Genomic DNA, 26,142 nt, shown 5'->3' with positions numbered 1-26,142 from the left:
GAGAAAAGGACAGAGAAAACTTCCACATAGAATAAAGGGAACAAACAAACGAAGAGTGAGACACGATTTACAACTCATCTTACTCACTCGTCTTCACTCAAGTTACTCATCGCTACTCATTCACTCACCACAGCTACCAGTGTGGGAAGCCGACGTCACCATGTGCTGAGATGACATCACAACGCGAGTCTGCCATGCCAAGCAACGTGTGACGGACACCAGGCACTTCTCACCCACTACTCATTACTCATTATTCACATAGCTCCTACTCATATTCACTTATTTTCACAGTTAAGTTGGAAATTCGACGTTCTATGTTGAGGTTTGCCTGGGACAGCCGTTAACCACTACAAATACCAGGCCATGGAGTTTCCTGAGTAATATCGTCCATCAACACACCACTAGAATTATCAAGAGATCTTCAATCAAACCTGTATTTTCTTCCGAGATCGACTTTTGTATCGACACACCTCTACGATCTGTATCAAGTGGGTAAAATTATACTTGCTCATTTCTTCTCAGTGCTAAAATTAGCTATATTCAACTTATTTAATCATCTAGTTTGCTAGGACATAAATAAACAAGAGGCGTATTTCATAACATCATATCTTAATGACAGGAATATTTTCGCAACCACCCACGTTAATACCAGATGACACACAAATTGCCACAACATCAGACTCACAATTAAGAGACAGCCCACCCATTGTGCAACCCACACCACACGTTATAGATAAGGAAACAAATACGGGAGTTTCGGATGATGAGTGGAAACCCCCTTCAGATGTTGAGAGTATCGACTTAGCAGCTGCCTTAAATACGTATGCCAATATACTTAACAGGGTTCACACGGTCCGGTCATACATATTCTACCATTCCCTCACATAACGATAAACTCGTACAAGTTGAATTAACAGGGCAATCATTAAAGATGAATCAAGAAACAAATACTGCTGATCTAAAAACCACACCTCACGTTTTTGTGTATCACGAGATAAGACTGCCCCAAAATTCTCTGGCACAGACAAGGATCGCATTGATGTCATTTCATTAATCAGTCAGTGCGAACAAATGTTCATCAAGCGCCATATACTAGATGAACAAGAGAAAATTGCTATTTTTTCATCTTGCATAAGCCAGGAAAGATGTCCAGCAAGCAATTTATTGCGTCCGATAAGCTACATCGTGCTAGGACATATGATGAATTTAAAACTGAATTTCTGAAGAAATTTTCTGGAGGTATGAACTTCTTGCCAGGTATAATTCCAGAATTACATAAAATTGTAGATCTTGTAAGGGAGCACACTACAAACCATGTGCTCAGTGAAATAACTGCTGATGTCTCCACAATCAAGAGAACCCTATTAGCTACTCTGGAGAATTCTAAGTGGATAACAGATGATGGAAAGATGTCCCCAGACCTCGCCGTGGACATCATTGGTTATGTAGCTGCCTTGTGTAAATTACCTGATAGAACCCTTAAGATCGCCAAAACAATCGCGTACATCCCTGGAATGTGCTTACTAGACTTAATGAACGAGGTAGAGATGCAGTGCAGTAAAGCAGGTGTGGTCGACACACATGCACATCCTGGTAGAATCAGGGTTCCTTGAGACAGTATCAGCTGTGAAAACATCAACACCGACCCCAAACAGAGAACAAAATCGATCGCGACCTGAAATGAGGCAGCCCAAACAAGCAAAGACGCCAGACCTCGTTCCCACACGCCTTCCTACAGGCAGTTTCATAAGTTTTCGCGCAGCCCAAGTAGGTCTCGCGCTATAAACAACACTTTTATGGGAAATCACCTCGTAGGTCACAGTCAAGGGATAGGTCCATTCTGTGTCATTACTGTGCAAAACCAGGACACACAAGGTATGAATGCTTTATCAAGGCAAAAGAGGATAATCAAAAGACACAAGGGTTTGGTCCTTACTGTAGGCATCATAGATACTAAGGGCACTGGACTAGTGATTGCAAAACAGTAGAAAAAATTGTGTCTATGTTCAAATCGGGGGAAGACCAAGTCATGACAAAAAACGAACAAACATAAAAAAGAACAAGGTTAAACTTCACATAGGAGGCATGTTGGGAAAAATGAGTGTATCTTGATACCAGCTGTATGTGAGGATCAAAACGTTTCCTTATTTTTAGATACAGGCTCTCCAGTGAACTTAATAACACATGAAGAACTCAATAGAATTCTTAAAAATAAAAAGAAAGTAACTTTTCTGGATGAAGCTGATTTAGAATTAAACACAGTAGATGGTCAAGAGATTACAGTAAAAGGTATGATAAGATTAAATCTCAGTTTCACAGAAACTACAAGACCATTCTCTGCATTGTTCTATATCGTTGAAAACTTAGCAATTAAAGCTCATATGTTACTGGGCTTAAGATCCATGAGAACTGAGAACATAACTATACTCCCACAAATGAATGGAATAGACTTTGATAATGAATTTATAGAGGAAATAACTTCAGAGCCCTCACCGATTAGTAGAAGAGAGCCAAAAAAGAATTGGTAATATTAAAGGCTTAAACAAACATACACAAACAGATGAGTGTATAGATCCACTTACACCAGCAACCCCATCCTCCAGAATTAGTGACTCAGATAACAGTACTGATTTATCAATTTTTCCAGCCCATCTCACTAATGATTTGGTTATACCACCTAATTCATACATGAAGGTTACCATAAAGAGCAAATTACGGAATAGTACTGTTCTTGTCTTAGAAGAATTATGTAAAAAAGTAAAGGATTGTCAGTAGAAAACGCATTATGTCATACGAGCAACGAAAGGAGCTAACTCAGATATTCATTATTAATCACATGAATGGGGAAGTTCAGTTGAAGAAGGGAACTTGCATAGTTAATATTGAAAAATGTTTAGCCCCTGTGAAGGAAATAAATATTGGTGGAGTAACAAGTGAGATAAAATCTACGGATAGAGAAAGAATAAAGAGAATTTAATTCACTCAGGTGAATTTGACGAAGAAAATGATTTGTTAACCCTGCTGGAAACACACAGGGACACCGTAGCCTGTGCCCGGAGAACGATTAGGGTGTACTAACTTGATTAATCACATGATTAATGTGCACCCAGAAACACCACCAATTTTCGTACTCAGCTTATCGCATACCACACTCCCAACGTACACTTGCAAATCAGTATGTCGATGAAATGTTAAAGCTTGGAATTATTGAGCCTTCAGTTTCTCCGTGGAACGCTCCCCTTTTCTTTGTGCCCAAGAGAAATGGAGAAATGCGTGCAAGGTAGTAGATTACCGTAAACTAAATAATCACACCATCCCAGACAGATTTCCCATGCCATTGCTAAGTGATGTTCTACAGAATATTGGTCCTGAGAATAATATATTCTCGACCATCGATCTCCTAAACGGATACTATCAGATTCCGGTATCTCAGGAGTCACGTAAATACACTGCCTTTTCAACAAACAGAGGCCATTATCAATATACAAGAATGCCAATGGGACTGAGGACAGCCCCTGCAATGCTCCAGCGTCTTATGAATTACGTATTGTCCGGAATTTTAGGACAAGGAATATTTGTTTATCTTGACGATATTATTATCGCATGAAGAATATTAAGGATCATCTCAGGAAATTAGACTTACTCTTACAAAAGCTTAGTGATGCTGGATTAAAATTAAACTTTCTAAATGCAAATTTTGCTTTAAGGAAATAAATTTCTTAGGCCACAAATTAAGCTCTGATGGTATTCACACCACTGATGACAAAATACAGGCAGTGAGAGATTTTCCTGAACCCACTACGACTGACGAAGTTAGACAATTTTTAGGTCTGGCTGGGTACTATAGGTCCTTCGTACCACAGTTCTCTCATATAGCCTTCCCTCTATTCCAACTACTCAAAAAAGATGCTGTATTCCAATGGGAAGAAGAACAAAAAGGGCATTTAACAATCTAAAAATTAAACTAACGAATGCACCTTGTTTAGCATATCCAGATTACACGAAATCATTTCTTATTTGTACAGACGCATCAGTTAAAGGATTAGGGGCTGTACTGATGCAGGAAGATAAAAGAGGAAAGAATCAACCAATTGCATTTGCCAGCAGACAAACAAGAGGTGCGGAGAAAATTATAGCACTACAGACTTAGAGGCACTTGCAGTGATTTTTGCATTACAAAAGTTTCGAGATTTGGTATATGGTTACGAAATCCACTTATTCACCGACCATAAACCACTGGTGGGTATGTTTAAAGAAAACTCCTTTCTGGGAGGAGAGCAAGATGGAAATGTACAGTTGAAAACTACAATGTACAAATACATTATATACAAGGTAAAATGAATATAGTAGCGGACGTATTATCTAGGAACCCGAACACAATTCAGGTTGCGGCGTTAGATCTCAAAGGAAATATCCCAAACCACGAGGATATCGCAAAGGCACAAAGACTTGACCCAGTATGGTCAAAAGTAATATACAAGTTAGAAAGTGGAGATGACATACAATTACCCAAACTGCATGTCCCACTTGAACAATTCACAATGGTCAATAATACATTATACAAAATTAACTCTAAACAACCAAAACGCCAAAGAAATACTAACCAGTTGGTAGTACCTAATGACATGATACCCCAAGTATTACGAATGATACACGACAGCCCACATGCAGGACACCCTGGAAAGGATAAGACATTCAACCAAGCCCAGCTGTTATATTACTGGCCTTCATTACGAAGAGATATACACAATCATATAGACAGATGCGAATCATGTGCGAAACACAAAGGATACCCAATCACACCTGCACCGATGGGTAATTACCCAGTACCACATCAGCCATGGGACGTTGTCGCTGTTGATTTACTCAAGATGCCATTATCATACAATAATAACCTATACTTATTCGTAGCAACGGATCATTTTTCCCGTTATGTCATTTTAGCTCCAATTAAAGATAAGACAGCAGAGACAGTAGCAAAGGCAATAACAGATAATGTAATATGTCGCTTTACTACCCCAAAGGTATTAATAAGTGATAATGGAGGAGAATTTAATTCTGAGATCTTACAAGAAATATGTAAACAATACAACATTAAAAAGGTTAACGTTTTGGCCTATCACCCAGCATCGAATGGGTTGGTAGAGAGACAAAATAAAAAGGTATTAGATGTGCTACGACACATTCTCAGTGAAAATTATGCAAGCTGGGATGATTGGATTCCCAGAGTAGAGGCCTCCATTAATGGGTCTATAAATAAATCCATTGGTGACACACCACATTTCATTATATATGGCACGGATAAAAAATTACCATATGAGCTCCTAGAAGGTGACAGCATGCCTATATACAATTACGATGATTACTCTAAACTCCGTTTACGTGAATTCCAGGACATACACAAAAGAGTGCAAAAACAATTAACGATGTCCAAGGAAGAAATGACGGAGGCATTTAACAAAAAGGCAAAAGATTCACCTATCAGCTTAGGAGACATTGTTTACGGAGTCATTCATACGAGAGACAATAAATTATCCCCTAAATTTGAGGGCCCATACAGAGTAATTAACATAAAGGCAAACAAAGTTTTAATTAAGTCACTTTCAAGTGGCGAGGAAAAACAAGTTCATATTGACCATTTAAAACGAGTATCAAGGGAATTATCACATAATTATTCAGCCTCGGATACAACCGAACAGGTGAACGTACCTCAAGAAACCAAGCAAGAACACAACAATGATTACAAAAAGAAATTAAGGTCATATACCAAACAATCGAACATAGGTGCAACTATTCCAATGAAATCTACAGTACATCATTTACGAGAATTAAATATCGATTTAAACTCCTTCTATAAATGAAATAACAGCCAACCGTAACGCACATCATCACTATCATCAACCACAGCTTTATAGGAAATTAATAGATTTTTTTTTTCGGTAGGTTACGATGAAGGGACTTATGCTATGGATTCTCCTATACATAGTAAGGGTATATGCGCACCTAGACCCCAAGCATATAGTACGACAAGGATGCCTCATAGCTCCAACGGCCACGACTACAATCGTCAAGGATGTCATGAGTACTGAAATAAGTCTAGATTACTTGTATGACTTACCTACTTATATAGAAAGACTTGCGACGCCGATGCGAACTCTGGACTTCAAGATAGGGAATTATGTTTCACAATCACATATCACCAAGGAGGTGGATGAAATGGTGAAGTTAGCGAAATGGAAACTAGAACAGGCGAAGTCAACTATGCTCGTCATGATCCAAGATCTCCCATCTTATGGAACAGAGGTGCTGAGCGACAGGAACAACATCACACGTACTCGCCAAAAGCGCGGTTTGTTCGATCTGGGCGGCGCAATTCTTGGGAACATCTTTGGATTGGCTACAGAGGATGACCTTAAAGAAATAAACAAAAAATTTAATAAGATAGCTCAGGTACTAACATACCAAGATAAATTCATCACAGGACAGAACTCAGCAATGAAAACAATTGTGAAAAATCTGAAACAAGCAGAAAACGTAGCTCTCGAGAGTATAGATAAAATAAATAACTTGGAGGGTAACGTTACCCTTTTCCAGCACTTCTCCATCATCACAGAACATATTGACACGATTCTACTACAATTAGAGAACACTAGAGATCATTTCAGGGCACTTATGCAAGGAATTTCGAATGCTGGTGATGGCAAGATCACAAATGACTTACTCCCAGTTCATGAGCTACGTCAGATAGTTAGTCAAGGCATACATACACATAAATTGAAGCCATTGTTCCGCAGTAGGGAATTTATGCAATATTACCCGTACTTGGAAGCAACACTAACACCAACATCAGTGATAGTTCATGTACCATTCATCACGGAAGACCTGTTCACAGTATACCAAATACACCCCTTCCCCTATAGAAACAACAACACTTTAGTCATCATCAACATCAACACAGACACCGAACTCATCATGGTCTCCAAGAGACGAGACACTGTCACTTTCGCAAGTGAGTCAACGATTGAGCGAAAGTGCCGCACATCCTTACATGCTGTTCATCTTTGTCCTGCGTACATTTTCACGTTTCAGCCTACTGATACGGTCCCTTGTGAAATGGCTATCATCAGCAATAACAATATTCATCATCATTGCAACTTCACTTTTGCTCCAGATAAACTTGTACACCATCAACGCATTGGACACTCGCAGTTTTTTTATTTCCCTCATAACACATCAGTTTACATAGTCTGTCCAGATATACCACCATCTCATACATCAGCCTCAGGATTATACATAGCACCAGACTACTGTGCGGTATTTACACCATCCATGTCTACTTTTTCCACCATCAATCACTACGCCATCCTCAACCATACACACAAACATTTCCACCCACTGCCTGATATGGACTTAAACATGAGCACAAGTATTAAGCTGACTTCACCTAAGTTTGAAACTATGCAGCTGATCAATGAAACAATGAAGCCCTGGGAAGATTTGAGTTTGAGTATGTTCAACCCATATTATGTGTATAGCCAAGCACCTTCTGTCTTCATAATTATCTGCATTGTGGTTGCAGTATTGCTGTTGGCCATGCACAGAATGCATGCAAGAATTGCTAATTTGGAGTCATTGTTTAGTGGGGGGAGAGTTAACATCACAGTTAACCACCCTGAATGAAGTGTATATATTTTGTATATAGTATTAATTATATATATAAAAAAAATAAATAAATAATAATAATAATAATAATAATAACACAAAGAAGAATGACCCATATATGGCAGACCAGTACCATTATCTTTAAATGAAATATTAGTAACTCTTACAATATTCTTAATTTTAAACTATTTTTATTCTTGCATGTATGCAATTCACTATAATAACCCAAGTACATACTGTATTACAGTTAAATAATTTACTTTAATGCATTTATTCCAATATGTATTCAACTTATTTAAAATGTAATATTACTGAATAATCACTATTTACTATGCATAATATATGTATACAATATTCATACAATTATGTTACTTTACAATATTATGTATTTCACTTAATTAGCTTATAAGTTCATTATAATGTGTATGTAGTATGTATTAATATATTATAACTATTAAATGTCGATGGTACGTCATTTTCGCGCGGCCGAGCAAATATAGGACTACATAATAGATAGATAGATAAATAGATAGATAGAGAGACAGATAGAAGCAGGAAGTCAAATGATGAGAAGGTGTTGTGTTTGCGAGAAGCGAGCAGCGCTAAACGCTTACACGGGGGAAGCTGACGACAGCGGCCAGTAAGGAGATGATTCATAGCTGTCAGCAGTCCTCTCGTGAGAAGGTTCTGTTGCCATGAGGAAGGTGCGGGACACACACACCCTACTACACGAGATTTTAGGAAAGAGAGTTTAGAAGGAGACAAGCGACCCTATAGAGAGGTCGAGACGGAGATTAGCTTGAGAACAGAGAGAGAGAGAGAGATAGCGAGACAGGGAGGTAGCTACCCAGGACTTATACTATTATACCTGTTTAATATTTCCAAGACAAATAAAGATAGTCCCATACTATTCTTTACCTCTCCCGTCACTACATGACATCTGGTGGGGAAACTACTACAAGATATAAAAGCCGCTCGACCACAAGTCTAAAATATACTTCTCTACAATTAACTACAAAGTCTTTACGACAGGAGGATGTAACATTAAAGCCCTTGTTTGCTCGAGTAGGGGAAGAAAGAAGTATGGAGTGTGGTAAGGAGGAGTTCCTGATTAAAGACAATGTTTTACATCGCCGATGGACGCCCACTGGCGCCACAGTGGATGGAGGAGTGGGTGAGTTAGTGCAGGTGGTGGTGCCTGTGCAGTATAGGGTGCCGTTAATACAGTTAGCACATGAGGGACCTTTAGCCGGTCACTTGGGAAACAGAAAGACAGTGCAGCGCTTAAGGTATAACTTTTGGTAGCCAAGTATGCCGGGACAAGTTGCTGCGTACATCAAGAGCTGTCACACGTGTCAGATAGTGGGCAAGCCTAATCAAGTTCTTCCTGTGGCCCCTTTGACTCCCATTCCTGCAGTTGAACCTCCGTTTACCAGGGTAATCATTGATATCGTGGGCCCTTTACCTCCTACTTCTGCTGGAAACAAGTACCGGTATTTGTTAACCATAATGGATGTTACAACGCGATACCCAGAGGCTATACCAATCAGAAGCATGCAGGCGAAGTCAGTAGTCAAGCAACTTATCCTGTTCTTTACTCATTTTGGCCTGCCCAAGGAGTTGCAGTCAGACCGTGGAGTGAATTTTACATCTAATTTGTTTAAGCAGACAATGACAGAGTTGGGCATCAAACACATTTTGTCCAGTGCCTACCATCCGCAGTCACAAGGTGCCCTGGAGAGGCATCATCAGACCTTAAAGACCATGCTGCGCACCTTCTGCTATGATAGTGGAAAGGATTGGGACCTAGCGGTACCCTTTGTTATGTTTGCAGTGAGAGAGGTACCAACTGAGTCGTTAGGGTTTTCACCCAATGAGTTAGTGTTTGGGCACAGAGTTCGTGGTCCTTTGGATGTGGTGCGAGAGGCCTGGAGTAACAACAAATCTGGCAACCAGGAATCCATGCTTGACTATGTCTGCCGCACTCGGAGAGACTGCATTGCGCTTTAGAGCTTGCCCGTGACCATCTAATCGGGGCTCAAGCGAAAATGAAGGCTCATTATGATAAGGTCAGAAGTCGTGAGTTTAAGCAAGGAGATGAAGTTTTGGCACTGCTGCCCATGCAAGGAAAACCTCTGGCAGCTAGATTCAGTGGTCCTTATATTGTGAAGAAGAAAGTTGGGGAACTTGACTATCTAATTGTTACCCCAGACAGGCGGAAGAGTACTCAGTTGTGCCACATTAATATGTTGAAGCCATACTACCGCCCAGTTGATTCTCATTGTGGGATGACTGCTGATGTCTCTCACCTGGGATGTGAAGGACGGGGAAGGGAGGACGTGGCATCAAGGGAACGTGCTGTGGAGGGAGCTGTTGGTGCCGGTGATGTGAGTGGTGGACCAGGGTTACAGCCACAGTTCCTGGAAGGTGACTTTGGAGTGGACGTTGAGGGAACCAGGGATAAGAGCGCTCCTGTAGTTTTGGTGGTTGGTAGTGAGTTGGAGGAGCAGGAGGAAGTGTTTAGTCATGGTGAGATGTTACCAGCTGACCTATGGGAGGGCAATGGTTATGCAGCTCTGGTGGAGAAATTGCGACACCTTGATCCAGTAAAGCGAGGAGAGCTCTGCAACAGATTATGGAAACATCCGAAAGTTTTTGGAGATTCACCGGGATTGACAACTTGGGCTACTCATGACATTGATGTTGGGGATAGTAAGCCTGTAAAATTAGCTCCCTACCGCATCAACCCTATCAGACAGAAAGCTCTCGATAATGAGATCAAGTATATGTTGGACCATGGATTGATCAGGAGTTTCAGTGAGTGGAGTTCACCAGTTACCTTGCAGCCGAAGCCAGATGGGAAGGTTAGGTTGTGTGTGGACTTCCGGAAGGTTAACTCACTGTCTAAGACCGATGCTGTCTATCCCTTGCCTCGGGTCGATGACTCCGTGGACAAGGTGGGAAATGCCACTTATATCACCAAGCTTGACTTAGTAAAAGGATACTGGCAGGTCCCGCTGACGGAACGGGCTAAACAAGTGGCTAGCTTTGTTGTCAGTGGTGCAGTATATCAGTGCCAGGTGATGCCTTATGGATTGAAGAATGCTCCAGCCACTTTCCAGAGGCTTATGGATAAAGTGGTGGATGGCATACCTAATTGTGTCGTTTACATCGATGATGTCATTGTGTATGACACCAAGTGGGAGGAGCACCTTGATCATGTGGAAATGCTCATTAAGCGGTTGGAGGAAGCTGGCTTAGTAGTCAACTTAGACAAGTGCGAGTTCGTACGTGCTAAGGTCCAGTACCTTGGATTTGTTGTAGGACATGGGCAAGTGGCTCCACCTCGGGCTAAGGTGGATGCCATTTCCAACTTTGCAGCACCCCAGTGTCGCCGTGCCCTCCAGCGATTTTTGGGCATGATCGGCTATTACAGACGATTTATTGGGAATTACTCCACAGTGCTTGCCCCTCTTACTGACTTATTGCGCAAGGATAAGAAGTGGCAGTGGACAGCCGAGTATGAGCAAGCTTTTACTACTGTTAAGTCTCTGCTGTGCCACCACCCTATATTGCGTGCACCAGATTTTGACAGATCTTTTGTGCTGGCAGTTGATGCTAGCCGAGTAGGGGTAGGAGCAGTGTTGATGCAGCCGGATGAGGGCCAGGTTGAACATCCCATTTCATACTTCTCAAAGAAGTTTAATAGAGCCCAGAAGAACTATTCCGTCATAGAGCAGGAGTTATTAGCGATTATCCTGGCCCTGCAACACTTTGCTGTCTACCTGCCCCCTTTTGGCCCTGTGATCAAGATTTATTCAGACCATCATCCCCTGCAGTTTTTGAACAAGTTTAAATTCAAGAACCAGCGTTTGACCCGCTGGAGTTTGCTTTTGCAGGAGTACAATTTAGAAGTTAGGCATATTAAGGGGATTGATAACGTAATTGCTGATTGTTTATCCAGGGAGGGGTCAGGGTCTTGATTCGAAAATTTTGATCCAGGGCTCAAAATTTTCCCTTGGGGAAGGGCGTGTTACGCTGTCCGCCTTTCCGTTCCCACGGATGCAGCCGTTACAGCTGGGCTAGGGGGATTATGCAGTATGTATCCGTGTCATTCGCGGAGTTTATATTAGCGAGTGCTACAAGTTCTTTTGTTTCTTTCGTTCCTGCCACTGAGGGCAATTTTATTTAATACCATGCTGAGAATGCATTTGATTATTTTGATTGTCTTATGTGAGCTACCAGTATATTTAATGATGTTTTGCTTGCATTAGAAGTACCAATTTATTGTAGAGAGAGAGGGGCACGAATTTAAGTTCTTATTAATTAATTTGATTCATGCGTTCGCGCTTGGCTGAACACGAGCCTAGCAGTAGGCCAGTCTCTTCCCAGCTAGCTTCCGTATCGTGCGTGTGTGCACACTCTCTCTCTCCCCAGTCATTTTTATGCCGAGCTGGCATTTTCATTTAAGTTTATTTTTATTCTTTTGTTGCTGACTGAGGGAAGTAGTTATTTTATTTTGTTTTTGTAACCGTGTTGTCTTTGGAGGGCCAGTTTGGCTCACCGTGGTCCTCTCGCTGCCTTTGTTAACGTTCCCCAACACACGTACATACACACACACCCCTAACCCCTACACAGTTAATCCCATCTCTTTGCACAAGGCTAGTGAGAACCATCGTGAGCTATTAACTGCGTTCCCCCTTGGACACGGGTTAAGTAGAAAGTCGTCACCACCGGAAGTAAGTGGGAGGTGTTCCTGTATACTGTCTCGGGCGGTATTACTTCCGGTAGTGACGATAGTAGGCTAGATCTATAGGTAGGCTGTTCCGTTTTATTACCAAAGTACAAAGTGTTGCGTTCTTAAATAAGTACTTTTCCATTGCGCAGTTTTTTCTCTAGTTTGCGGAGTGTCAGTGCCGGGGTCTGTGTTATTTTTGCAACGCAGTGGAGGCCGATCATCTAAGGCTGACTTGTTGTCTTTTTGTAATAGCCCCGGGCTGGCGCAAACCGTAACAATATATATATATATAAATGGTGGGTGGGAGCGCTCACCATCCACTCACTCGATGTAGTGCTGCTGTTGGGTGTCTGCCCTTTCCTCTCCTCCATCCTTCTTTCCTTCCATCCTCTTGTCTTTCTTTCCTTCATTCTTTCCTTGTCCTTCTGTCTATGGGTGACTTTACACTCCCTCTTCTGTCTTTCTTTCCTTCACTCTTTCCTCTTTCTTCTGCCTGTGGGTGACTCTACACTGAGTGACAAGCCAAATGGTTTCCTGAGCACCAGGAAACCATTTACTAAGCTGGGTGGTAACCATATGACCAAATTTTAGCACCTGGTGTTTTAGTGGGTAATTATTGCACTCCAATCAGATTGAGCTGGTGAAGGTTTATATCCAAGGGATGGTTGGGGTTGATTGCTCATGTAATGCCATTCAGGGATGAGAGAGGCTGGTCACTCTCATCTTAAGGTCAGGACCAACTGCCTACCCCCGGGCTCCTAAGCTCCTCGTGGGGCAATGTAGGATTGGATAATGGATGGATGGATGGATATATATATATATATATATATATATATATATATATATATATATATACAGGAAACTCGCCCGGAACACGTTCTCGCTGAACGCTCTCGCAATTGGGTGCTTTATGGGGTGGAAGACAATTGACAATCGTCATGGTCGAGCCTGCCACAGACGTCGTAGGACACGCATGCTCATGAATCATATGCTGCATTTGTTTGTGTGCACTTGTGATAGGATTAATGTCATTCCTACTTACATAACCACTTACACTCTCCAATGAATACACACAACAAGAGCTTATTCATTTGTATGAGTCATACAAAAAGGTAAAAATATTCTAATCTGGCAAGTCTAGCAACTAGTCAGCTCATTCATCCCTTATAATTTAATGTTTTCTATGTTAATTCTTAAGAAATGAGTAGATTTGTATCTCTTAATATATGGTTTCATTGAGGAAAGTCATATTTTCCTCCTCTGAGACGATTTACTAACTTAAATTTATTAGTGCCTAAATTCGCCTTCAGTCAACGATTTTGACAAACCGTCCCAAATCCAGGAACGGTCAACAGTCATTTTTTGCCTGCTCTGAGAGAGGTCGGAAGGCTGGACTGAAGTCGAGAGGACGCACGCTGAGAATCTGAGATGTCAGGATCGTACTGTTGTGTTCCCCTGTGCATTAATAGGGGTGGCCATCAATTTCCTCAGATTATGAATGATGAAATTACAAAATAAACAATTTGGATAATATAGTGTCAAATACAGTATGCATATATTTATCAAAGTGGCTAATTAATCCAGAATAAATATATTCTCTATAATAACCATATATAGAAAAAATATATATATATATATATATATATTCATCATTCATTCATTCATTGTCAGACGCCATGTATCCCAGACAGGGTGGCCAAGGGCTTAGAGTTAATTGTTTTACAGGGAGGGGCACTAATCCTCCACCAACCCCACTTGACGTAGGGATGCCAACAGCATCTGGTGTTCCCAGGCGGTCACCCATCCAAGTACTTTTCACCTTCACTCACAAAGTACACACTGCTTCCTACCCAGATGACTTAACACTCCCACACACACTTCATGACTGGTGTACTACAAAAACTCAGAATGGCCTCTTTTATGGTAGAACACAGTCATAACTCACACCTCACTATCAACAACATCTCCTTTGTCCCACATGCACACAAAATCTTTGGTGAAATGAAAGCACAGTAACAGAAGAGTTTGGTAATATCTTGCAGCATAGAGCAGTTAGTTAGAAGCTGATCTGTAAAAATGTTTATCTAAGACAGCCTTTCTGAAATTATCTTGATGTCCTCAAATGTGAATATTACAAAATCTTGGGTGCCGCAATATTAGTAAACAAAAGCAGAGTCTATCTTGTCCCTGGGACTGTACCTTCAATGCGCATGCGCCACTTGGATCTTTGGGATGTTACGAGCGTCGTACCGATTTTTTACTCATATTGGCTAGTAATCGACTTGAAGAGGGCAATTACAAAGTATTTCGTTCCAGCCAATAGTGAGTAATGTAACTCCACCTCTTTCAGTACAATAAAAGACTACTAATGCAAAATAAATGAGGATCTTGGAGTTCATTTGATGCTAGTCTAGCTGGATAAATATTTTTTACGTATTACTATGAAAATAATAAGTAGTCTGCCTTCATTTCTTCTCAATTATTTGAGAAAAAATAATTCCTCTACACATTCCAAACATTAATTTGAATCATAAGTCCACACAAAGATATATTATTAATGATTCATGAGAGTGAGACTGTTCACTGTCAGTGGCAGGCTCGACCACTTCAATGGCGGCTCCAAAGCACCCCATTATACACGGTTAGTGCTGGGATATGTATAAGATAACGTAAGATTAAAGAACCATTACGAAAATTATGTATTTACGCAAGAGAGGCCTTTGATAGGCCAAATCCTCGAACATCAGCTCAGCACGCACGGTTTGTTTTGATCACGTGATGTGATTCGCTGTACTGCTTTTCCTCAGTGCTGTATTTGTAAGTTAAATATTTACAGTACTGTTCTGGTAAGTTTATGTGCAAGTTAAAGTATTATTAAATAACGTTCAAGCAAGAAATAAAGTCTTATAACCAGTTTTCTGATAGGCGTCAGAATATTACCTTTTTTATTTGTTTGTTAAATATTTGCTGTACTGCTTTTCCACAGTACTGTATTTGTAAGTTAAATATTTACTATTCTGATATGCACTTGTAAGTTAAAGCACTTAAAGAAAGTTAAAGTATTAAATAAAACCTTGTAACCAGTTATAGATTACACACGATTGGTAGGTTCCAAGACAATTTGCCATCATGTCAATTCCCTGTAAAAACATGAACGATTCCCCATCAGGACAATTCGCACCCCGTCATTCTATAAATATATTAATTAATCAATATTTTTATAAATATACTTATTATTAATTAATCAATACTTTAATAACTATATTTCAGGGGGATCCATCAAAGTCTATGTTGTTTTGTTATTGTTGTGACGGCAAACTGGCTTGACAGCGAATAGCCCAGAAACCATTTTGCTCCCTAGACTCCCTAAACGTGGTATTTTGCTGTTATCTGCCATTGGTAATCAATATGAAGCACTTTAAGTGGTTAGACGGTTTATTAAATGTTATAACTTACAAATATAGTACTGCACAGCAAAACTTTGACAAATAAATACGTAAACACAAGGCAAGATTCCGACGCCGACTGGTTTCGGCATCGGAATGTTGCCTTGTGTTTAGGTATTTCTATGTTGAAGTTTTGCTGTGCAGTACTGTATTTGTAAGTTATAACATTAAATAAACCGTCTAACCACTTAAAGTGCTTCATATTGATTACCAATGGCAGATAACAGCAAAAGACCATGTTTAGGAGATCTAGGGAGCAAAATAAGGAGTACAGGTAAGCCCTTAATTCACGCGAGGGTTAGGTTCCCAGACCCTTCGCGCATGTGGTAAATTCGCGTATATGTTCTGCCCTTGTGTGCACATAATTACGCATGTCTATACGTATATTACATCTGAATAATACTGTTTATGCACTACATACACCCTATAAACTAGCATAAAGTATTAAAAACAACAAAAATGTAAGAAATTTAAAACTGAAACCTGACAAGCACAGGTGTAGGTGGAGACACTTCAGCAGTCTGGTGCACTAGCCCTCACTGCCTCCTGTATGCTACATTCTGCCTTCTTTATTGTATGAACTGTTGACTCATTCACCCCAAACATGCGGTTCTAAGACAATTCACAGGCGTACGTGGACACTTTAGCACAGTCTGGTGCACTAGCCCTCACTGTCTCCCGTATACTACGTTCTCTTTCTTTATTGTATGAACAGTTGATTCACCCCAAACATACGGTTCTGAGACAATTCACCATCAAGTCAATTCACCGTCAAAACATGGACAATTCCCCGTCGTTCTATTAATATACTTATTATTGATTAATACTTTAATAACTAATTTTCAGGGGGATTTCATAACTCATATAAGTCAAAAACTAGTGTACTGTATTTGCTAAATAAACTGGTATGTAAATAAATGACGGGGAATCGTCCTGACGGAGAATTGTCGCCGACATTCCACCCTGAAGTTTGTCCAACACTTTAACTTTGTCAGTGACACCACTTTACCAGCCCGCTTTGGTGTGTTACCACATGCATCACTAGCACTACGCTTAGGCCCCATGTTGGCAGACAAGGCAAGCAATCACTGGAAGGCAGAAAAATAAGCCACAAATAACGATTCTCGATCTCGAGTCACGCATTATTCGACCGTCGGATTCAAACTGACTGTGTGGTGTATGGTAGACCGACCTCCCAGGCTCCCACACACACATACACGCACATACATACATATATGTGTGCACACGGGCAGCAGGTAGGCATTTTTTATATTTTATTTATTTCTCTTGTATATTGAAATTACTTATTTGAATACTATAATTTTGTTTTAATTATTGTACGAAAAATTCGTGGATAACCGAAATCGCGTGAAAAAAGTTCGCGTGAATTAAGGGATAACCTGTAGTTAAAACTTACGCGGTTTCGCGCCGAACGCACCATGTTAGGAATGAAACCCACGCGTTGGGGGTGAGCTTGCTGTATATATACAGTACAAGTCCCATTATTCGGCATCTATGGGACCAAGATGATGCCGAGAAATTAGATTTGCCAAATAATAAAAAACCTACCCACTCAGTACCTTAAATATATTGGTGAACACTCATCACCACTTACGGAACGGTATTACAACTGTGTTTGGAGAGAGTACTGTATACTGTACAATACTGCAATCAATACAGTACTATACCTGAATCTGAAATACAGTATATATCTATATATATATATATATATATATATATATATATATATATATATTAGTGAACATATACAAGTGTAATGATACAGTAGGCATACAAGTCAGATAACACTTCCTGGATGGCCGAAATGATACGGAATATTACCTACCAGCTCAGTACATCACTTGTATTGGTGAACTCATCACTACTTATATTATTACAAATATGTTTGGAGTGAGTACTGTATACAGTACTTTTTCCAAACAAAATAAAATAGTCGGAAAATTGCATAAAATAAAGTAAAGGGATCTGAATTGGTAAGGTCTTTCTGATGAAAGTTATAACTTACATTTAGCACTCACTCTTTTGTTCGTTTTTTTTTTTGTTTACATATGAAAGGAGAGTACTGATGGAAACAGTAATGTATTCCATGAACCCCTTAATAACCTCCGACATTGAACAACCCTTTACAGTACCGATGTCGAGTTAATGAGCTATGGAAAAATTGTGAACAGTTATGGGAATGGAACGAAGGTCACAGGTATGATTACACGACTGTAGCTACGATTCCAAGCAGTCAGGGGGTCAGTTAATCTCAGATGTTTTCGCCCATTTGGTAAATGCACCGTAACTTTATTAATTCTCCAGTCAATCATAGCGAATCATAGCATGGGTTTAGGAAGCTAAATAACACATTTCTAGGTGCACCAGACGATTATCTTCACATCTTATAAGAAAATGGAAGAAATTAAATCCCTCTCTGAGTACGTAAAGTTCTTCCATTCTTCTGAAATCAATTTATTTTTCTTAAAGATGGGAAGATAATCGTCTGGCTCACCTAGCAATGTGTTATTTAGCTTCCCAAACCCATGCTATGATTCGCTATGAGTCACGGAAAGATTGATAACGTTACGGTGTATTTACCAAATGGGCGAAAACATCTAAGATTAACTGACCGCCTAACTGCTTGGAATCGTAGCGTAGTCATGCAAACATGCCAGTGACCTTCGTTCCCTCCCCATAATTGTTCAGTTTTCTTTATAGCTCACATTAACTTAACATCACTGACATCGGTACTGTAAAAGGTTGTTCAATGTCGGAGGTTATTAAGGGGTTAATGGGATATATTACTGTTTGCATCAATGCTCTCTCTTTCACGTTAAGCACAAAAACAAACAAAAGAATGAGAACTAAATGTACGTTTAACTCTCATCAGAGAGACCTTAGCAATTCATATTCCTCCAGTTTATTTTTAAGTATTTTTCTGACTTTAGGTTAGGTTAGGTTTGGTTAAATACAGTTAACCTCGGTTAGGTTAGGTTCAATTAAACAGGACAGTCCCACCATTATGCTGAGGAATAAAATACTAGAGCTGTCACAGCCGTACAGCTAAAAACAACGGGGAAACTGATTTAACAAGCAACATTTATTTATGGGTAATGCATTAGTGTCATGGGCTACTCAATTACCGGTAAGTCATTTTCATGAAGGCATCAAGAATGAAAGAATTTCAAGAATTAGCGTGGGGGCTTGGAACGTAACCCTCGCTAATTTGGTGGGGGTGGTTACTGTAGTGTATGATACTATGCAATATTGTAATCAATACAGTACTATACCTGAATCTGAATAAAAATATAGAAATTAGTGAACATACAGAAGTGTAATGAAACATTAGGCCTACAATCCACAGATATCACTTCCTAGACTGCCAAGATGATTCCGGACATATGCCGAACAATCAATGATTTTAGTAAATGGGATTATTTCTCAAAACTGCCGAAATGTCGGATCTACCGAACAATCAGCTGCCGAATAATAGGACTTTTACTGTAAATATATATATATATATATATATATATATATATATATATATACAGTAATCCCTCCAATATCCAACGTAATAGGGCCATAGGCAGGTCCGGATAGTGGTCCTGTCCGGATATTGGGCCCCAGCTCATGGACTTGTACTTATGGACCCTAACTCAGAGAAACACCTATACAACTCCCTCTGGACATGCATAGCATCTAAAGACCCAAATCACACCAATAAGGCACATAAATGACTGAAATAAATGGAAAAGAAGCATAAAATGAGGGTATTGAGGTAGGTTCATACAATATTAAACATTCTGGTTACTGGCTCCTGGACTGGTACTTATGGACCCTAACCAAGTCTAACTCAGAAAAACACCTTCCTACTGCACATGCATAGCTCCTAACAGCCTATTCACACCAATAAAGGACATTAAAGAGTGAAATGAGGTGTTTGAGGTAAGTATGGTATGGAAAAAAGTACAGTATGAAACATTCTGCCTACTTACAACGAGTCCATGGCCATCTCAATGAATAGCCGCCTCCTCTCAGACTCTAACAGTAAGAAGGATTTCCTGAAGCACTTCCAGTACACTGTTCATGAAGTCTTGCACTGAACTTAGTCAATCGCACTCAGAAGTCCGTTCTGTTCACAGTGCGCACTCTTGTCTAACTTATGCTCCATTGTAACTTACTAAGTGTTGTACTCTGCACTTTAACTTTTCCCACTCTTCTAACCATTTTCTAGAGCACAAACAAACAAGTCTATTTACGTTAAATTTTGTTCCAAATTTGTCTTTTCACTCACAACTGTAAATCCTTAACACAACACACCGTTTTTTTCACTGCACAACACTGTAAATTCCCGTGTGGTCTAGTGGAGAAGTTCTTGCTGTTTAACCCTTACACCGCGGGCATGTTTTCCAATATTTTGCGTGTCCCGCAGGGTTATTCGGGCTCCGACAGACTCTCAAAAATTATTTGCCAAAAGTCAGTTATTAGTCCTAGAATATTAAAATTACATATGCATATGGCACATACCTTCAGCTTTCTCCTGGGATGTTTGTTGAGCCTTCGTCGATTACCGTAGGACTTGTGGAGACCTCTGAAGTTGGGTAACGAAGTCTCCACTTTACACTTCCCGACAACCCGTAATATGATTACCACAGCCAGATATTAACACTATAAACACTACTCTATGATTATCAAGTAGTTTGGGATCCATACTCCAAAAAAAAAACACTGTGAAAGCAATGAAAATTACGAGTGCGTATGACCTTCCTACTTGCGCTACTTCGCTCTTGGTATTCTGTCATTTATTATTCACAAAACCCCTCACACTTTATATTTCTATTACTATATAACATATATATCTACAGTCATTATCCATAAGTTTCCTTCAGTAGTATTAGTTTATTGTCACTGTAGGGATTCAATTTCTTTCAGTAAAATACGTAGCATTCACTTTCTCGTCCTGTATACTAGCATTGATAGTGAATGTCACTTTCACCTTCACTCTCATAACTCACAGTATTCATACATGCTAGAGTGAAACTTTCACTTTCATTACTCCTAGGGTATATTCTCGTATTCTTATAATACTACTCATTTACATTTCTATTTACGTTCTCTATTTTATTTACGTTATTTTCATTTCTATTTTATTTACACTGTGTTATGTACTGTCACTTGAAGTAACTTATAAAACTATTTTCCACTGTTCACATATATTTACATTCATTACTTTCACTTGCTGTTTACACATTATTTGCACATTATTTACAATTCCACTTGCACTGTTTTACTCAATAAAAAGATTGTAGTCACTCTTTTATCAATTGTCAGCCCTTTACCTCTTTCCACACGAGGTATAGTAGGGGTTAAAGGTCACAGGGCCCTTTGCATGGGGGTGAAAAGTGGCTGAAGCTAGCAGGAGCAAACAGACATACCCTCACATTGGAAGATGAGAGTGAACTGATAAGGGTGGGCCAGGGTGGTGGCCTACCCAGGGAAATGCATGACTGCCAACGTCAGCCTCTTGACAGCAGCTAATATATAGCAGTGAAATGATTGGCAGGAAATCTAGACAATACATTATAAATTAGGTAGTTCCAGGTGAATGTAAATATCACTTAGGCTTCTCCCTTCCCTCCTTATATGTATATTTATTACGAAAATAGATTATATGGCATATTTCAAGGGGAAAAAAACAGCGAAAATTAGCGAACAAGTGCATGTGAGGTGTTGTCAGGTGATAATTAGCCAATTCTAGGTGTATCGCACTCTCAATTACATTATATCTTTCTTGTATATATTATTTGGTATAAGAATAGGGTATAAGGCTTATTTCAATGGATGAAATCAGTGAAAAATTCCAGGGAAGATTTACTTAGCGTAGCACGGCCGGGCAGGCGAGAGGATAGGGTAATGGAGGGGGGGTAGGGAGGGGAGTCAAGAACGGGGAGAAATGGCTAAATTGTCAACAATGGATGGGAGTACAGATGAGATTAGGAGTGCTGACTAGTGCTGGACATTGGCAGTACTGATAGATGATACAAGCCACCATTTGAAAGCCCGGGTGAATTCAAAATAACACAGAATCACAAAAGTGACGCCCCGCGGTATGATCCCTTGCTCCCAAGCGTCACGAAAGTGACGCCCCGCGGTTAAGGGGTTAATCACTATCAGAGTCCGAGAGTATCACTGGCAGGTGACCTACGGGTGCATCGCTGGGTCATGGTGATGGCGTACCCACTGCAGACGACTCTGAAGATAAACGCAAACTCACGTTGAGCAGTGACTCCACCGTGGCTGATGTGCTGGGCTGTGGCTCGGAGCATGAGGGCCTGTCTTGGGGAGGCAACGGAGTGGAGCCAGGGCTGGGCACAGCGGAGGTCACGGGCCTGAAAAAACTGTCAATGGTTGATTGACGCAAGGAACAACGATTCTGAAGATTGATGATGCACTGCCTGAAAGCACGCACTTCCTCCACAAGTCCCAAGGACCCCATCTCCCTGTCGCAGTCCGGGTGCTCCAGGTAGTCGAGAACGAACTCTAGGTGTTCCCGGAGTGCACTCAGCTTGGGGATGGCTGGAGTAGTGTCATGCTGAGAGGAGTCCGCATCATTGTCGCCGTCATCATCGGAATCTTCAAGCTGGGTACTGACATCTGCAACTGGAGATGCGATCTCGATATCAGACAATGTCTGATACCCAGGATCGCCCTCGTCACCATCCAACCACTCACACACATCGTCCACATCAACATCGTCGCCATGCGTACGTAGCCGTGCATGGAATTCATCCACATCAAACCCTAGAAAATCGTACTCCACATCCGTTCCGAGAAGCAGACGAGACCAACCATTTTCTAGAGTCTTGACAGGGACTTCCTTCCATGCACTGGCCCAATTGTAGATTGCAGACTTGTTGTTGTAGCTGCGAAGGTTTTCCAAAGTCCGCTGGCCTCGCGTGTCCCATCCCTCTCTGCGCTCGTCCTCGTCCTCGAGAACAACCATCACCTCGTCCAGGAACTTCCGGCGGTAGAGGCACTTTGTTGCCACGATCACTCCTTGGTCCATTGGTTGGATGACAGCAGTCGTATTAGGTGGCAGAAACATGCACCTAATCCGGCCATTCTCAGCCACCATGTCCCTATCACACGGGTGGGCAGGTGCATTGTCGAGGAGAAGGAGAGCATTTACCTGGTCACATGAGATTCCCAGTGTCTTCGTCTGGTAATTGATGACCTTGACGAAGTGGCGGTGGAATCAGTCTCTGAAGATCTGGGCTGTAAACCATGCCTTCAAAGAATGGTACCAGATGACAGGAAGGACATCCATCACCCCACGAAGACACCGAGGCTGCTTTGCACGGCCAACAATAACGGGCTTAAGACGGTGCATGCCGTTAGCATTGGCACAACACAAAGCAGATATCCGTTGCTTGGAGAGCTTGTGGCCAGGTACACGCTTCTCCATCTCCTCGGCTAGAGTGTTCGTTGGCAAAGAGCGATAGAATAAACCAGTTTTGTCAGCATTGTAGACTTGTCCGAGAGTGAGGCCCTCCCTGTCGATCAAGCCCTTCACCTTGTGCCGAAACTCATCAACTCCATCCTCGGTAGCGTCCAAAGCTTCGTCATGAGCTTTACGGTTGGTAAGGCCATGCTGTAACTTGAATGCGAAGAGCCAACTCTCGGATGCCTTGAAGTCTAGGGCGTCGTGAAGCCTGGCGAACTTCTCAGCAGCAGCCTTCAGCTCCGTACAACGTACCATCACACCAGCAGCACATTGCTGTTGAAATCAACGTGGGGCGGTCGATTTCAGTAAACTTGGGAGAAAACATCACCTTCCTCTCCACGTTGCGTTTGCTTCTCGAAGAGAAGTCAGCCGTGTACTGCATGAGTTTGTCTCGGGATCTCTTGATATTGAACAAAGTAGATCGGGCCAGGTTGAACTCTCAGAGGATGCGGGATGAAGACCACCCCGCATCTACTTTCTCCAATATCTCCCGTTTCTTCTGCAGAGTCAACACCACTTTCTTCCTCTTCTCAGGTGGCGGGGCCATCATCACACACACTAATAAGGGGCCTGAGAGCAGCAGGAGTGCCTGCAGCAGGTAAGGAACCACCACAAAAGCGAGCACGTGGGCAGCCATGACGACGAGCGTCACTCGCGGCGAGAGACAGGCGGAAAGTGGGGAGGACACAGGGGCGCTCTATCGGACGTTGGAGGAATGACACGCCACAACAAAGCTGTCCCGCGCCGCGCATGGCAAGCTCAAATTACAGGCGGGAAAAATTCGTCCCCCCCCCGGGGACCATTTGGGGAATATTGGATCCTGGGCCGATTATGTCCGGTTAGTGGGAATGTTCAGATATTGGGCGTTCGGATATTAGAGGGATTACTTATATATATATATATATATATATATATACAGTACTCGTCAGAAGTATTCAGCGTTGTCCGCCGGGCGCGCAATACTTATGGCCCAAAAAGAATCACCCATTTTTGGGGGTAAGAATTGAGCCACAAGTTTGAGCTCCGAGCATGACGTCACGGTAGCCTGAGGCCTTCCGACACGCTGGTTGGTTCCTGCCTCAGTCGCCCACGGGCTGCCTGAGAGAGGAACTCCGCCGAGTGTCCCTCTCAAATTGCGCCATTTTTTACCGAGTGTCCCGCAGTGTTTTGGCCTTTAAAACTTTCTTATGGCACCTACCCGTGAACTATCGAGTGAAATCATATCCCAAATCATTGCTCTAAAGGAGGCAGGCCACCAGACAAAGGAAATTAGTGAATTGGTTGGTGTGGCACGATCGACAGTGCGTCGTTGGTGTGCGCGGTTTCGGGAGGAAAACAGTGGTGAAGTTCCCACAAAGAAACCGAGGTCTGGTAGGCCTAGGAAAACTTCCCCAAGGTCTGTTAATGTTTTAAAACGTGCAGTGGAGTTTAATCCTCGTGTGAGTGCAAGGAAAATTAAGGAGAGCAACCCAGAAGTGTTTGGTGAGGTGTCAGTGAGAACAGTGTCTCGTAGGGTGCATGAGCTTGGTTACACAAGTCACAGGCCTGTGAAAAAGCCTCTTCTCTCTAGCAGCCAGAGAATTCGTAGGCTTGCCTTTGCTAATAAATATCTAAACTGGAATGAGGAGCAATGGTTGTCAGTGTTGTGGTCTGATGAGGCAACGTTTAGTGTTACCTGTAACAGAGGAGCACGCAAAGGTAGTGACCCACTTGACCCACGGTATGTAGAAAGCACAGTTAAACATCCTGATTCACTCATGGTATGGGATTGTTTCTCAGGGAAGTGTTTGGGGAAGCTTGTTGTACTTCCCAAGAACCTCAGAGTGATTCAGGAAGTTTACCTGGAGCTTCTGTGTGATCATTTACCAGACTCCTTCGAGCTAACAGGTGCATGAGTGTTTCAGCAGGACGGTGCACCTGCTCACAAGGCCAAATCGGTCACCAATTGGCTTCGTGACTGTGAGGTATCATTCATGACAGACTGGCCAGGAAATAGCCCAGACCTCAACCCGATTGAAAACCTCTGGTACCTCGTAAAGAAGAGTCTCCAAGGGAAGGACGTGAGCTCTCTGCCTAAGCTGGAAGCCGCCATTCGTGACTCCTGGGACAAAATACCGCTCCAGCACCTCAGGAGCCTCGCCTTTTCACTTCCAAGACGTCTCAGGTCCGTGAAGAAACGTAAAGGCTACCCTACGAAGCACTAAAGGTAAATAAAATGCATTACAGTAACCCCTCTAATATCCGGACGCCCAATAACCGAACATCCCCACTACCCGGACCTTATCGTCCTGCGATCAAACATTCCCAAAATGGTCCAAAAATCCAAAAAAATTGGGAAAAAAAATCGATTTTTTTGCCGTCCGTAATTTGAACTTGCCGCGCGCGCCGCGTGAGAGCATTGTTTTGGTTCATCATTCCTCCGACGTCCGATAGAGCGCCGCTGCATCCTCCCCACTTCCCGCCTGTCTCTCACCGCGACTGGACCTACGCTGCTCGCCATGGCTGCCCACGTGCTCGCTTTTGTGGTGGTGCCGTACTTGCTGCAAGGCCTCCTGCTGCTCTCTGCCCTACTCTTAGTGTGTGTGATGATGGCCCCGCCTCCTGAGAAAAGGAAGAGAGTGGTGTTGACTTTGGAGAAGAAAAGGAAGATATTGGAGAAGGTTGATGCGGGTTGGTCTTCCTCACGCATTCTCCGCGAGTTCAACCTAGCCCGGTCGACTTTGTTCGATATCAAGCGTTCCCGAGACAAGCTCATGCAGTACACGGCTGACTTCTCGTCGAGAAGCAAA

At 41.8% G+C, this 26,142-nt stretch overlaps 1 protein-coding gene across 2 annotated transcripts in view; it reads right to left on the bottom strand.

Annotated features, from left to right (window-relative positions):
• The window catches only part of LOC145401924 (protein Son-like), a 450,784-nt gene that overhangs the window by 261,444 nt on the left and 163,198 nt on the right, over nucleotides 1-26,142 (bottom strand). The gene's annotated exons all lie outside the window — the stretch shown is intronic.

Source organism: Coenobita brevimanus, chromosome 6, assembly GCF_032717465.1.
Source record: "Coenobita brevimanus isolate Jiangsu-jjx chromosome 6, ASM3271746v2, whole genome shotgun sequence".
Taxonomy (NCBI): domain Eukaryota; kingdom Metazoa; phylum Arthropoda; class Malacostraca; order Decapoda; family Coenobitidae; genus Coenobita; species Coenobita brevimanus.
The sequence above is the reverse complement of the archived record's forward strand: the minus strand, read 5'-3'. Positions and strand labels throughout refer to the sequence as shown.